Genomic DNA, 15,036 nt, shown 5'->3' on the forward strand with positions numbered 1-15,036 from the left:
TAGTTCTGCCTATTTTACCTGTGACCTTGATGTTTAGTCTATTTGGTGAAGTCATAGGCTGCACCTCTCCCCTTCCCCACAAAGAAGCAAGCTAGCAGGAAATTTTCCCAGTAAATACAGAAAGCATGAACCAGAAGCAGAGAAGGAGAATTGGTGAAAACTCCTTTATATTATCCAAAACCAGGAGTTAAATCAGGATGGTATGTTAAAGAGTTACCAAATCAACCAGCAAAGATCTAGTTCTTTAAATTGCTGGAGTTGAAGCAAGTCTTTGAGAAAGTGCTGGGCAGGAAAGGGTTAACATCTTTTTTTGGAATAGTATGACACTGACGGCTCTATTTGTAGTGACAAAGATAGTTATGGGCCTGATTGAACAAATTCGTGAGCACTTTAAGCAGAGCAAGAGCTTGAAACTACACAAGGCACAACAGACTACACCTTGTGTCGATTTGAAAAGCTGTTGCCAAAAATAGAGCTTTGATAACTTTTCCATTCAGAATTACACATTTTTTTGAGCCAAAAACTGTCTCACTAAATTAAAACAGAACAGCTAAAATTTTAGTCTAGATGTGTAACAAACTTTTATTTAAGAAAGAGGTGAGACTATTTAAAAAGTAATTTGTAAGTTGTCCTATTCTAAACTTTTAAAAAGAATTTAAAAATGCCTTGCTGATAAATACAAATTAGAGATATTCAGATGATTTTGAATATTTCCTTAATTGTAAATAAGGCAAGTTCAAGTTCAGAGCCCATTAATCATGAATAAAGACAATTATTTAAACTAGAAAATGTACTTTTATACAAGTAAGGTAACTATTACAAGGTATGAAAAAAGTTAGTCCACTTAAAAAAAATATATGCTCCACAGGTATTATGAGCCATAGAGTTGCTGATTTTACCCTTTATTAGCCCTTTCACAATAGATCATGATACTTCAGTGCTTTCCTAGAAAAACTTCCCCCCCACCCCCTGCCTTTTACAGGTTCTCACTTCCAAAGGGTTAATCAAACACCTTAATCCCAGAATTCATTTTTTCAATGTCCATAACTGAACTGGAATCCAGTGGTCACAGTTTGGTCTGTTGCCTGTGGCAGGGCTCTTCTGTGTAGCTCCCCCACTGACTGCAGTCTCAGGGATGTCCTTTGCTGTGCTCTTGCACCCTCAGCTGCACAGCCCATCCATGAAAGTGACCGGCCTGAGGGGCCAGATTGGTAAGCAAAGACTAAGAGCTATCTTCTAAGAAGTTAAAGCATTCTGCATTAAGCAGAAAACAACATTTTTATTACACTTTTTTTCACTAAAGACAACAGCCATCAACCAGTTTACAAAAACCAACAGCTGAACCCTCAACACACACATGATTTGCGCAATGTCTTCATTGGGCTGATCACAAAAGTGATCATCACATGCTTGGGGCACGGTCTGATGAAATTCCCTGAGGTCAGCAAGCGTTCAGTGGTTAGCCCCCAATGGTGTTAACTCTTTACAGCAGGTTTATGGCACACATCTTACAGAGAAGTGACTGCAAAACGCTTCCCACTCCTAGCACAGGCATTCAGTTCCCTACACATAAATGTACTCTGTGGAACTGCAGTTGGGTGGTACATAACAGTGACCCATGGCAGAAGACTTCCTAACATTTTGAGAGGAAAGATCTCCACATTTTACTGACAAACTAAAGCCAAAGTTACTGACGTAAACATCTGCAGCTGCAATGATTTTAGCAATTTCTCTCATTATGCCAGTAAGAATTCAGATCCACTGCATGTTACTTTTATCAGTGAAATGCTGGCAAACTACCTGTATGAGTTACAGAGAGTGGGACCTCAGTCTGCCTGGGAAAGCATCATGACCTCTTACCACTGGAGCACAGACATCTGCAATAAGCACTATGAGAGGCAGTAAAACGGACCTTTATTTTCAGATTTTGGAGGCTGAAATGTGGGTTTAAAATGTTTAAACTTTAGTTTAAATAACTGTTTAAAACATCACCTAACACAGTGAAGTGACTCTCTGCCATGGGGCCAATATGCCACCTACACAGAGCCCCTGTCCAAGCCAGTGGCACGTTGTCTGTCTACATTCTGCAGAAGAATCAGTTTTCCCCTGGTTACAATGGACTACAGATGTATGCAAAATCTATTAAAGTTTTGGGGTTTTTTACATTATTGCACTCAAGCATCTTTTCCTTAAACTTATCACAAATAGTTTTCTTCATACACACTCCTTCCTTCAAAAAAGACAAAAAACATTTTGCATGTACAATCTATTTTCTCTGCTTTTTTATGTTAGAAAAGAGAAGATTTTACTAGCAGAAATTTTTCATATTATTTACTTTTTAGTCAGCATCTTGATAATAGTGCTTAAGGAAATGCTTAGCTGTCAAATTACATGCAATTTAGGTATTTATTTACAAAAGCTGTATCACAAAACCTGCACTTCCCCCTTTCTAGCAGAATTCTGCCAGAGCCAGCCCCTCTGAACCCCCCCAAAACTCCAAAAACTTCACTGGTTGCAGGTGTACTACACTTTGCATCTGCTGTTTAGGAGGTGGGGGGGAAGCATGACAATGTCTTGTCATTAAAGCTATACAGAAAAGACCTGCTTACCTCCATGTCAGTCCCCACTGATGAAACACGTGGTTTTCTCTCATGGTAAAAGACAACCTGTCTTTTAAAATGCATCTGATAGGTATTTTTACATTGCTTTTTCCAAAGAACAATGCTAAGGTAAATATTTTGGTTAAAGTATATGTTTTAAATAGGTTCCTTACCTTTGCTACCACTAGCACATGGAACTGCTGAAGGAAGCAGTTTTTACAAGTTCACTTCCATCTCATATCCTGAAGTATCTGAGTGCTGGTGTACTTTGGTCATGTTGAACACTGAAGCCTCCCTGAGTTCCCAGTCTCCACATAGCCCAGGGCAGCAACCTCCAAGTCACCAAAATGGCCTTCTGATACTACTTTTTACAAAGCATTGCAACAGTTCTAACTAATTTCATTGCAAATTTAAAAATTAATCTGTTTTAATCAAGAGAGTTGAATCTATTTTTAAACATTTTGTTGTTGCTTATCGTGATCTATTTCACCCTGTTTGTTCTTAATCTAATGTCCCTTCCAAATATTAACAAATGCAAAGCCTGCAGTGAGATGTGGTGCTACAGATTTTAGTGTACACATTGGAAACACTGCAAACCAGGTTTGTAAGTTCAAAAAGAAAAAATGGCCTTCTTTGACAGGACTATGTCAAGTGAGTTAAAGACCAAAATACTGTTCAGTCTGAAAGAAAAACATATTTCCTGCTGCAGTTGGGAGATCCATGGTAAGGCTGCGTTATTCTAAAAGCGATAAAAGGGTTTCAAAGACGTTCCTTCCTCTTTTCTGTCAGTTTAAGTCTTGAATGGTTCCAGTGAAGTGACTGAGGTTACTTAGTCTTTATAACTCTGTAACCGAAGGTCACTTACCAATACATCTCCTGGATAGTTTAATTGACAGACACGTCCTCTACTATTTGGTTCAAAGTTTCTGTACCTCTGCTGTAGCCAAAAATATCTTAATTGGGAACAAACCACCTCCAAATTGGTCAAAGTCCTTCTGTCCCAGAAAGCAACAAAGAGCTATATCAATGATTCACCATATCCTTCCAATGAGTATTGATAATTATTTCCTTCCCAGCTCCCCAGATAAATACAGTGGATGGGATCTCCCGTGTTGATAAGTAAACCCTTCCTATTTTGGACAACCTTTCTATCTAAACCCTTTCATTAATTCATCAAAAACCATAGCTAATGTGCTTGCCTGTTTCCACCACTCCTTGAGAAAACTTTTCCAGAAGCCTACACCTGTCTTGGCTCCCCTAATTTTGAGCTTACATATTAGGGTCACAAATTGAAAGTACAAATTAGGAAAAATCAATAAAATCTCAAAAATAAAGCTGTACCCTTCTGTCTCAGGACATTATTAATGGACAACTAAGTAAAATTAAGTTGTGAGGACTGACTGCAGAAATGCCCCTTGCTCCAGCATATATTTCCTACTTTGTTTTCCAAGCCACACTGACATCACCTACCTGGAGTTGTGCCTAGACCTAGGCATGCAGTTTCTACTGTCACCAGTGAATTCCCATCGAGTATCAGGGCCTCTGTACAGCCCTGGAGTTCTGACACTGCCACTATGGCACAGTCAGGGTACCACTGGAAGCATGGGCACACTTCTTGCCTGGCATGTGCCAGAACTCTCTTCTGACTCTAGAGCTGGGATGTTTGGGATTCAGAGGGGACAAATATCCAAATATCTGCACTGTAGATGACATGTTAATGCCACTGCAGATTTAATCTTAGCAGGAAGAAATCCAGTATTGAACTAATTGAACAAATGTTTTGGGGTGCTCCAAAATGACAGATAGCACTGTAACTTTCTCCAAGTAACAGCTATCTCTCACCTAGCCAGTAACATCTTTTTATTACAAAATTCCTTAGACAGATCCAGGCCTCACTACAGAAGTTCAAAGACATTGGTATGAACACCAGCATTTAAAAAAGGGAAGGAAAAAAGCACTGGTGTGGCCCTGCACTGTATTGTTTTCTGTACACAGAAAAGTAGTATGGCTCTCTGAGGTGCTGGTAGGGAACATATAATCCTCGATCCATTTCAATCAATTAGATAAATGTATCTACTTCTTCCTATACCAACCAGAATATACAAACCTTTCTGACATAGATCAGGGACATCAGTGACAAGGAACAAGCCATACCATTCAGAAATCAGATATTTAATGGCCACTAATCCTATCATAATAATTACAAAATAATGTAATGATGAGCCAGAGTAAACAAAATATATGAACAAAAATGGCAAGGAAAAAAAGCAATTAGAGTGTTGGGCTTGTTCCAACTCCCTTTTGCTGTGGGAGTTCTGATAGACTATTACCCCTATGTAATTAGAGGTTTAGGCTTAATCCAGTTCCCGTTTCCTTTGGGGGGATTGGGATAGGCCCCTATGCCCTAATTTTCTGCTGTCCTGCCCCTTGTATACTCAGCTCTGTATAAGCACCTGCTTCACCATGCTGCTACTCTGTATCATATTAGGGAATCACATTTCCAGACTCAGGTAAGAAAATAGTGCAAAATAATCATCAGTACCTCTTTTGCACTTACTTTGCATGGGCCTAAATTATTAAATGAAGCAATACAAAAATCAAGTTTTATTTTTATTCAAGGTGTGGGAGACAGAAATACTTTTATTTCTGTTGCCATTATAAAAAAATTTCTGGTTCTTCGGATAACTATGTGAAATGCTCCCACTTCAGAAATGTTACTTCACTTAACAAATTAAGTAGACAGAACAACTGATGAATATCATCTCTCACTTTGGCTCACCAGACAGCTCAAAGTGCCTGTAAAACATTTAGTAGGGATTCATTTTCCAAACTTGGCATCAGAAATCTAAAGGTTTGTATTTCTAAGCATAAGGCAAAAGCAAACAAAAAACCCCCAAACAAACAAAAAAACCCCAGAAACAAACCAAACCAAACCAAACAAAAAACCTCCTAAAACCAGTCTTGGCCATATTCTGCATTCCCCTAAGAAACAAAGGCCAGATTTCTCACAGTGTTGTAATTTTGGGGTTTTCTGTGTGTGTGTGAATGAGAGAAAATACATTTAGTTTCCTGCAAGAATATGGACATTATTATCTTAAAACATCTTTAACGTTGGCCATCATTACTAACCCTGATGTTGTCACAAGCACTCAGTGGTCAGTATTCTGTGTACTAAGAATATGCTAAATGTCTGCAAATTAGTAAAAGTAAACTTCCCTTGTATGCACTCTTCTGCACAGACTTATTCACCTTTCCAAATCAGACCAAAGCAGGGTGACCATAACTACATGAATGCATGCATCCATATATTACAGACAAGCACAAGTCCTGACTAGGACACGCAGAACTCAAATGAACTCAAATATGAGCATTGACAAACACAGCAAAGTGAGTATTGTTATGACTTACATCACCTTGGAGGAACTGGTAAAATGGATTGGATGTATGTCCAGACAGACAGAAAAACAAATAGAGAACACTTCACCAACACGCAGACAAAAACAGAGAGGACAGTCAGAGAGCATATCCATTATGTAAGCATTTGCATCCTGGCTACCTATCCCCACATTACTGCCTGTCTGACCAAACCAGAAATTTGTTTCAGCTTGAACCATCTTTCTTTTCTTTCTTTTTTTTTATAGAGGGACCTGTATGATGTTTAAAGGTACTGATTCCGTTAAATGCATGTGCACTTTAGTATGTACATGCCAGCACTTACACACATTCCAGAGAGAAAACCCTATTTTCCAGAAAAAAAAAATCAGCTATTTTCCCCTGTCAGGCTCTTTCTCTTTATAAGCTGCTGCTGTTCAGCAGTAAGTGGGAAGGGAGAAGCAAAAATATCAGCTATTAAATAATAACTACTTGGATTACATTTATAAAGATCATTTATTCCCACTTTACTTCTTAAAGTTTTATTTCGAAGTATGGCTTTCCATCTACAGCCTTGTCATGAAAGATCTGACGTGGAAATCTAAGCATGGAAGAGCAGAAATAATGAACCCTTTGGTTAGTACACATAAATTTGAGTTAAAGGAACTCTGCTGATGCCTTTCCCCTTCTTACTGACACGGTGCCATACATGTATATATCTCAATACAGGTAAAATATTTTAAAAACATTGGTTCCTGAGAAGCTAATATTCTAAATTAGACTAATCCCAGACATACCTTGGGGTGGCATGAAGAAAAGGGAGGAATAGCGTAGATATGTTGAGCAGTGCAAGGGTTTTCTACAAGAAAACAGCAAGTAGGTGCTGTTTGGTTCCACATAGTCCTTGCCATTTTATTTTATCATCCTTTTCAATCTGTTATTGTGGACATTTCACTGGTAGATCTCCTCTGAAAGGACTTGCAGAAGAAATTTGTCCTGAGGAATCTGCCAAAAAAGACAGTACCTGAATAGCAACATTAACTGAGAGCTGGTGCAATAATTTTGAGAATAGAGGCATCCTGAGAGTCAGTGCAGAGATGAGAATGAAAGGAGAGGACAAATCCTACCACCTCACTGTGGTAGGATTGTACAGTCCCACAACAAGTAGCTGCCTCTACTCCAAAAGCAAACTGAAGAATAAATCCAGTCAGAGAAAGAACTTGACAGGGGCAGTTATGGCACTCAGTATTGACAATAAGTATTAACTCAGGGCTCACCACATCATAGAACTCTTTGGTGGTTTCTCATTTGTTAAACAGGGCAAAAAGTTTTAGGGTTTTGTAGGAACCTTTTTATTACTTATTTTTCCCCCATTTAAATGGGATTATAACTCAATTAACCTTGGTAAAATCTTTGGGGATCTCCAAGCTAGCAAGCTAGCTACCTGTAACAAGAACCAGGTAGCAGGTGCTGGAGTATTTAAAAAGATAAATGTCCACACACAATTCCCTGCCTAGCTCACATTTTATACTAGCAAGTCTGTGTATAGCCTGGTACTCAGAGCTGTCAGTCAGTATCAGTAGTCAATATAGATGTATACTGCCCTATCTTAGTCAATATAGATGTATGCTGTCCTCTCAGATGTATATGCTAAGTTTCTTCTGACTCCCTTTATCATCAATTATTAAAACCTGGTGCTTAAAGGAAAATATTGGTTAAAACAGAGAAGTTTTAGGGATGTCAATGATAAATCAACATTTTAATTGTATGTATGGGTATTAAAATAGATGTACGTGTGTAAATAAAAAGAAAATGTTAGTGGACCATACTGACTATAATGAATAAAGCTGTTGATAGTTTTTAAAATTTTAATAGAGCCTTTAAATATTAGACTTTTCCAGCAGGATGCACTGGTGAGATGTACTGTCTGGTATGCCCTTGGCCAGAATGATCCTTACACACATGCAGTTCACAAACGTTATGCAGTGTGCTATAAGCTAATTATTTTCTTGGCTACAACCCACCCTCTAAGCCTGGGCATTTCATTGCAGAAGGAATTCCTGTACTTATGTCATTTGCAAAGCACCACGAGATCCTTTGGGTTGAATGAGCAGTGATAGCTGTACACAAAAGGAGAAATTAATAATAGAAGGGTTATATTTCTGCAGCATTTGACTGGCTAAAAAGTACTAATCTCAGAGACAGACTTCAGTCATCTTGAGCTGTAAAACAATTGCATGTACGTATGTGTGGCAGTACATGCTACAACACTTCCATGGTTTAGGTTCTACTGTTGGAACTCCCTCACAAAATTTCCAGGTAAAACTATAAAGAAGATATATGGTGGAATGTATTGTAAAGCATAATTGTTACAGTGTTTAGTTTGAGGAGTCTTTGAAGCACCCTGAAGAAAACAGGGAGAGAGCTGTGCAGGATGTTGTTCTCAGGAAAGGTTCAACACAATCCTGAAGAATCACTGAAGATGCAAAGAGGCTTTCAGTCCTGGTCATGGCATTTAAAAAACAGATGAGCTAAGAAAGTCAAGGAATTACATTTCTGTTAAAACTGAAGTCTTCCTAAGGTCCCTAAATTAGTTATATATTTTTGATGCTTCTTGAAAATATGTACATGCTCCTAATTTCAATCCTATTAACGTAGCAGTAAGGAAATTTGCATCAATATCTTCCTGTCTAGGTAATTTAATTCCCCTTTTAAAAATAAATTCAAATTAGCAACAATAAAAGAAAACACAAAAACTCTGTTGAACTCAAGTAGTTACCATAAACAACCCCCCTAAACCAATCAGGCATTGTGCACAGTTATTGTTTCTTGAGGAAAGAAATCCTGAGAAAGGGGACCAACCCCTGTTCTCACAAAAACCTATACTGTAATTCCCATTGGCTGAAAGGAGAGTGGGGCAGGAGAAGGGGGACACTCGATACCAGGGCAAGGTGTATGAACACAAGCCATGTGGGGAGAAGGGCCACAACAAAAAGTGGAATATTTTAGGCCAGCAGCAGCAACATTACCGGCGTTGCTGGGAATGCTGTATTCAGTCTCATCGCTGAACACTTTAAAAAAGAAGAAGCTGAATTGTGAATCGTGACAAGCTTAAAGACACATGACTGCCTCAAAGCACAAATTTCTTAACAATTTCAGTAATCATTTTGTAATAAGTTTTGTCACTCTTTTCAGTCTCTGACTTTCAGGTCATCATCGGCATTCTGCATTGCAGTCTAGGTCACCAATCTACAATGAACAAAACTCATTTTCTAGTACTTGTTAGTTCTCATCTTTTTAATTACTGTGTACTAGAAAAGCCCTGATTTTATTTTGGATAACAAATCATTCAGAGGAAAGCTGAAATCCAAAAATATAAACAAAAACATTGTATATTTCAGGAAGAAGTTAAATGAAAATATCTCTAAATTAAATATCTCTACTTCAGTTGTTTTATTGCTAAAGAAAATCTTAAATTATCAAATTGTAATGGAGGGTACTGTTTTGACTATGCTAAGGTCGTCATTGTATACTTGAGAACCAGAAGAAATTTTAGTAAAGTATGAAACCATTTTAGTAATGCAGTGCTTTAGGAACTCAGTCTTAGTTAGAAAATTGTAAAAAAACCCCCAATTTCTGTCATTAAATTATATTACCCCCCCAGCCAGAAAAGGAATACATGAAGAGCTCTGTGCCTATACATGATGAGATCTGTTGTCCAGCCACTACTGAAATGAGGCTGAAATTGCACAAATAACCTTGTAAGGATGACATTTGAATGCCAGCTAAGCTACCAATATGAAATCAGTCCGTGCACATATGGACCACAAGTTGCAAGCACTATTCACGTATCCTGCACGAAATGAATCTGTCAGTCTCAATTCATGTCCCATGTCTACATCACAAAAATATACCCTTAAAAATGACCTTTCTTCATGGGAGTTTCAGCAAAGACATCAAAGGAAGAAGGAGACACAGGAAACAAAGCTCCTTTGAACCCCTAAGGCACGTCACAGAGGAGCAGCATGGGAGAACTGATTCTCAGAACCAATGAGAAGGGAATGATGCAGGAATGGGCCCTCATAAATCTTGTAACTGCAGCAGATCATAAATCACAAGCTATAAGCTATTCTGGATCTACCTGTGGTCTGCAGAGGAGTTTAAACTAAGGACTGCCAATAGCTGCATTTTCAAATGTGTATCCCTAATGCTCATACATAATAGCCTTCAGAAGTGAATTTTGGTTCAAAGTTCAAACTGAAATCCATTTTTTTAACATATCCATGTATAAAAAATTTGAATTTTGTTGAAAAAAAAGCCACCCAGCTGCAAATTTCAGACCAGGACCAAGCCACTCATATAGATTTGGGGTTTTATTCAAATTGTGCCACAACTCTGGGCTTACCTTTCTGCTGTATGGGGAACTGGGGGGTCTGCACATGTAGACAGACCTCTTTCAATAAGAAATATCAGAAGTTCAGAAATATCAATCAGAAGCTGGCTAAATATTTGTAAGTGGAGTTGTGTGTTTTGGGTTGTTAGCTGGCAAGATATTTCTCTGCAATGCATTTAAGAGATTTATCTTCGTTTTTTTTCAAAATGTCAATGAGCAGATATATTTTTCACAAATTATTCAATGAGTAATTGCCAACATACTTCTGCCCATGAGATTGCTCACAAGCTACTCACTAAAATGACTGTTTTGTGTATTTTAGGAACTCACCACTCATAAATTAGTATTTATAGGGGGTTGTTGGTCATCCCAATCACCTGACATCTTTTTTTTTACCCTTGGTTGGTAAACTTATAACCCATCAAAGGCTTTCCTAAAAGCTACATGCAGTCCCAGTTCAAGCATTCATATGGATACAGAAATGCATCATTGCATGTGACAGTTTTTCTACAGAATGTCATCTAATGAATGTTTGTGGAAAGTGAAGGAATTGCCTCAATTACCATCAAAACAAATAGTTATATTCAAACAAAAGTTCACTTTTTTTTCAACTGTCATCAGTCTTTATGTACTAACCTCCATTGACAGAATACATTTCCAGATTTTACAGATGAATAGAACATTTGTTAAAACTACTCTAAAATTCTTAGTTTAGAACATAATGATTCCAGTGCTGTATACCCACAGAAGCCCTAAATATACAGCATAATAAGTAACCATGAATATTACTTAATATAATTTAAAGTGTATCGGAATTTGAGTCCATCTGCCCTGTGCATGCCCCTCTTCAAGGGTGTGTTTGTTAATCTCAAAACATTGCAAACTCAATGCCATACCTTCTAACTTCCCCACATGTTTCCCATTGATTTAATCATATAGTGACATCCACACTAGTGAGGCTCCTCCATAAAAACATAGCACAGCTTTCTGAATGGTTTTCCAAACAACAAAATTCAGTTCACTTTGCTAACTCATGAAATAAGCAGACTAGCTCCCATGAGTTAAGCAAACAGTATTGGTCCCACAGAATATTTCACTCACCTATCAGTCTAACAGAAATCCTCAGAATAGCAAAAACACCCAAGATATTTTGTTCACTTATCCAAGACAGCTCTAGGACTAGACACACTCATTTGAGAATGTAGACACAACCTTAATAGGCTACAATGAATCTTCATGGCTCTGTATCATCACTGATTTGCCTGGGATATATCAGCATTTAATTAAAATACTGTCTTTTATTTCAGATTTTCATATGTAGCTTTGTAAAATATTATTAACAAGAAATTTAAAGTCTTCTCAGTTAACAAAATAGTCACCAGAATGAAACCTCTTCTTCTCCTTGGCTAACAGTGTGCCTCCTAGACCACGACCAACAAATGGTCTGACTCAGTGAGCAGAAGCCTGGTTAACATGCCTAGCCAAATTCAACCAGAGCTTGCACCAGAGGATGTTCCAGAATGAAGACGTACCTTGAAAGATTATACTGGCACAAAATAATTCTGGTAGTCTTCTGAAGAGCCTAAAAGGGATCAAAATACTCTGAATGCTCAAATAAAAAACTTTTGGCCAAGTGCATCCTTTCAGTAGGACCTGCATTACAGGGTCTCTGTGGATCGTGTCAGCAAACTACAAGTCATTAAAAAATACCTGAGAAGGTATTAAGCAATTTATTGTCTGCCTTCAGTACCTTGGGGCTTTAGCAAGGGTTTTATAATAGATAATGTCCTTCATGGTGGCATTTGTGCAACAGATGCACAGGGACTACAGTGAATGGGGCACAGGAATAAAAACAGCAATGCCTTTCTGGCCTTACTGGTCACTCTCCCACTGCACATCCTTGCTGCCCTACTACATTACAGAAGAAACTGACATTCATTAATTAAAACAAATAATATTTATAGAATCCCTTTCTCTATCCTTGGGGAAATACAAATTCAGACACAATCAAAGACAATCACAACAGTAAACTATTAAACAGCTGAAAATAGTAAGCTATTCCAGCATTCGTCGGAACAAAATCTCAGGTTTGAGTGAGAAGGCAAAGGGATTGACAAAGAGAAGGAATTGCAGCCCTTGTTAAAAGAATCAAGCCTTCCATCTTGTTGCTGTAGCAAAGGCACCCACAATCCACCTGTAAGCCTGCTGGCTACACCTTCTCTGAAACATTAAATGATGCCAGGGACACTACTGTTGGCACCTCTTCTCCAGTTTCTCAAAGAACCCTGGCATGGCTGAGGCCAGGACCAAAGAGCACTCTCCTAAACAGCTCCTGGGTGAGGACTGAAAGCTACCATGAGCTAGAGACTGTGTTCAAGAAACATTTTGCATATGTCTTGGGAGATCAAGGCAGCTTAGTAGCATGGATACTGGATGCTTTGTGCCAGTTGACCTCGGTGCCAGAGAATGGTCCAGGATGCGTATCATTCACTAGCATGGACACAGCCAGTGATGTGAGCCTTCAAGATACATGGTGCCAGGTCTGAGGAGTCTCTCAGTGAGCTGCCAGTTTCCTTTTCTTTAAGGATTTTAAAGCTATATGCCTAAGATTTGAAAGAATGTAGTGTACGCTCTGTGGCAACTTTAATCTCCTAAATGGCTTTTGCAAAAAACTGCATTCTAGTAGTTCCTTCCTCTGCTGACCTGATAACATCAGCATGGATCCCAAACTTCAAATGTTTCATGGCTTGGCACCATGGGCAGCCAAAACCTTGTGTATACAACTAGTAAAGACAGACATACAGTTCTAGGGAACCTGGGGATGGGGTGGTAAAAGAGAGTTTTAGAAAATGTGTTTTCCATATCCTAATTGGTGGCCAGAAGTGCTCCAAATTTTACCATTCCCCACCATTACTCTAGCAGGCTTCTTCCCCCTCCTCAGTGAACTCTTGTAGCTGAGAAGAGCTTTTGTCCCTAGAAGGCCTAACAAAACTGAGGTGTCTAGAAGACACTGCTGAGTGACTTTGGGTACTCTGTTTCTGCATCGCTGACAAAGCCAGGGAAAGAAGATGTAGAAATGCAGATAGGATTGGGGTGAGCTATGTACCACAGGGATTTACTGCAAAGGTATCATTAAAAAACAATATATATATTTAAGATATAATTTCCATCCACTGGAGCAAAAAAGCATCCAGACAGGACAAGAGGAAATATTTTCCAAGTCTGAAACTTCTCTGATTTTACCCAAGACCAGAACCTCCATAAAAGCAAGTACATGTGAAAGCACAGAAAATCACAAGCAAGGCATAAGCCTTCCCTGGTAGGGTGCCAGGCCACCATAACCAAGTAAGTGTACAGTTTCTGAATTTCTAAAACAGTATATAAAAAATATGAAGCTTGATTTATTCTGATTTATTTGTGACAAAACGTACAAATAACTGTGCCCATTTGTAGGCACCTAATTTGAATATTTACATGAGATTAAAAAAAATACATATTGCGCTTTATTATTATCTAAGCTGTTTTAAACACATATATCCAGATGGGTTCCTGTTCCTTATGGCTTGTACTTTGCAAGTGTATTTGATAGAACAAGATGGAAGAGAATGCAACAATTCATATTGAAAAGACAAATAAGTCTCTGCAAGTAACCATATTGGTCAAAAATGTGGCACTTTGCTGCTCTACTAGGGGGGAAAAAGAAAGAAAAGTTATCCACGAACAGTTACCAAAAGTATGTCTGTCATGGCCCTTGTGGAGAGACATGGTATACATCAGATCTCCTGCCCAGGTAATACCTCTGTATTATAAAGGTTTAGTCATAACACACTATAAATATTTATTCTAAAGCAAAGATGACAGTGGTTGAGTTAGTTCTAACCAGACTAGCAATTTTTTTAATATTTAACAACTGATGACCCTGCTTTGGATTTTGGAATATCTTTTTTCCTGTGGTGCTACTTTTCTCAAGGTGGGCAAAACGCTGCACTGAGACCAAAGTGATTATGGGAGACATTCTCAACCACAAGCAGGGGACCAGGAAGGAAACTGCAAGCCAAAGCAGCAAGTACCACTGCCAAGTCTTGTAGAGACTGACGAGGGAGTGAGGTAAGGCCTGAAAAGATGGCAGCCAGACAAACACCATGATGGACACCACCATGTCATGCAGTATAAAACTAGCAGGCAGCAAGTACAATTTCCATTACCTAGCATCCAAACCCACGCCTAATCTAATGAATAACAAAAGTTTGTGCTAGGAGTTTTTAAGAAGGAACAGGAAAAGAAAAACAATGAGCTCATGCCTTCTGACCTTGCTTGTTTTTAGCTTGGTTTCCTATGGCAACAAGGTTTGTGATCAAGCTGTGTGTGTGCATGTGTGTGTACTTGTGCATGGACAAGACAGACAGAAAGTGACCATAAGGTGGTCAATAACTGCTGAATGCACTGGCAGTTTGTAGCCAGTCCTGGCACTCCAATACAGGTCTCAATGGTAACTGAGTTCCTGAAAGTTTTGTGAAAACAAGTGGCCACAAGACTTACAGAGACATGTAAATGTTCCAGGTTGGACTAAAAGGCTGCACTGTGACTGCCTTATTAGGCTCTGGAGAATCCACACAAGAGAGGGCAGCTATGAATGGCCCAACTGCAGGAAAAGCATCCATCAAAATTTAC

The 15,036-nt window shown here is 38.6% G+C and overlaps 1 long non-coding RNA gene across 2 annotated transcripts in view; it reads right to left on the reverse strand.

Annotated features, from left to right (window-relative positions):
- Positions 1-6,794: 6,794 nt before the first annotated feature.
- Positions 6,795-15,036, reverse strand: part of LOC131085291 (uncharacterized) — a 40,848-nt gene continuing 32,606 nt past the window's right edge. For both annotated transcript variants that reach the window (XR_009114616.1, XR_009114617.1), the window contains exon 3: positions 6,795-6,977. This is a non-coding gene — a long non-coding RNA (uncharacterized LOC131085291). The remainder of the gene's footprint in view (positions 6,978-15,036) is intronic.

Source organism: Melospiza georgiana, chromosome 6 (genome assembly GCF_028018845.1).
Source record: "Melospiza georgiana isolate bMelGeo1 chromosome 6, bMelGeo1.pri, whole genome shotgun sequence".
Taxonomy (NCBI): Eukaryota; Metazoa; Chordata; class Aves; order Passeriformes; family Passerellidae; genus Melospiza; species Melospiza georgiana.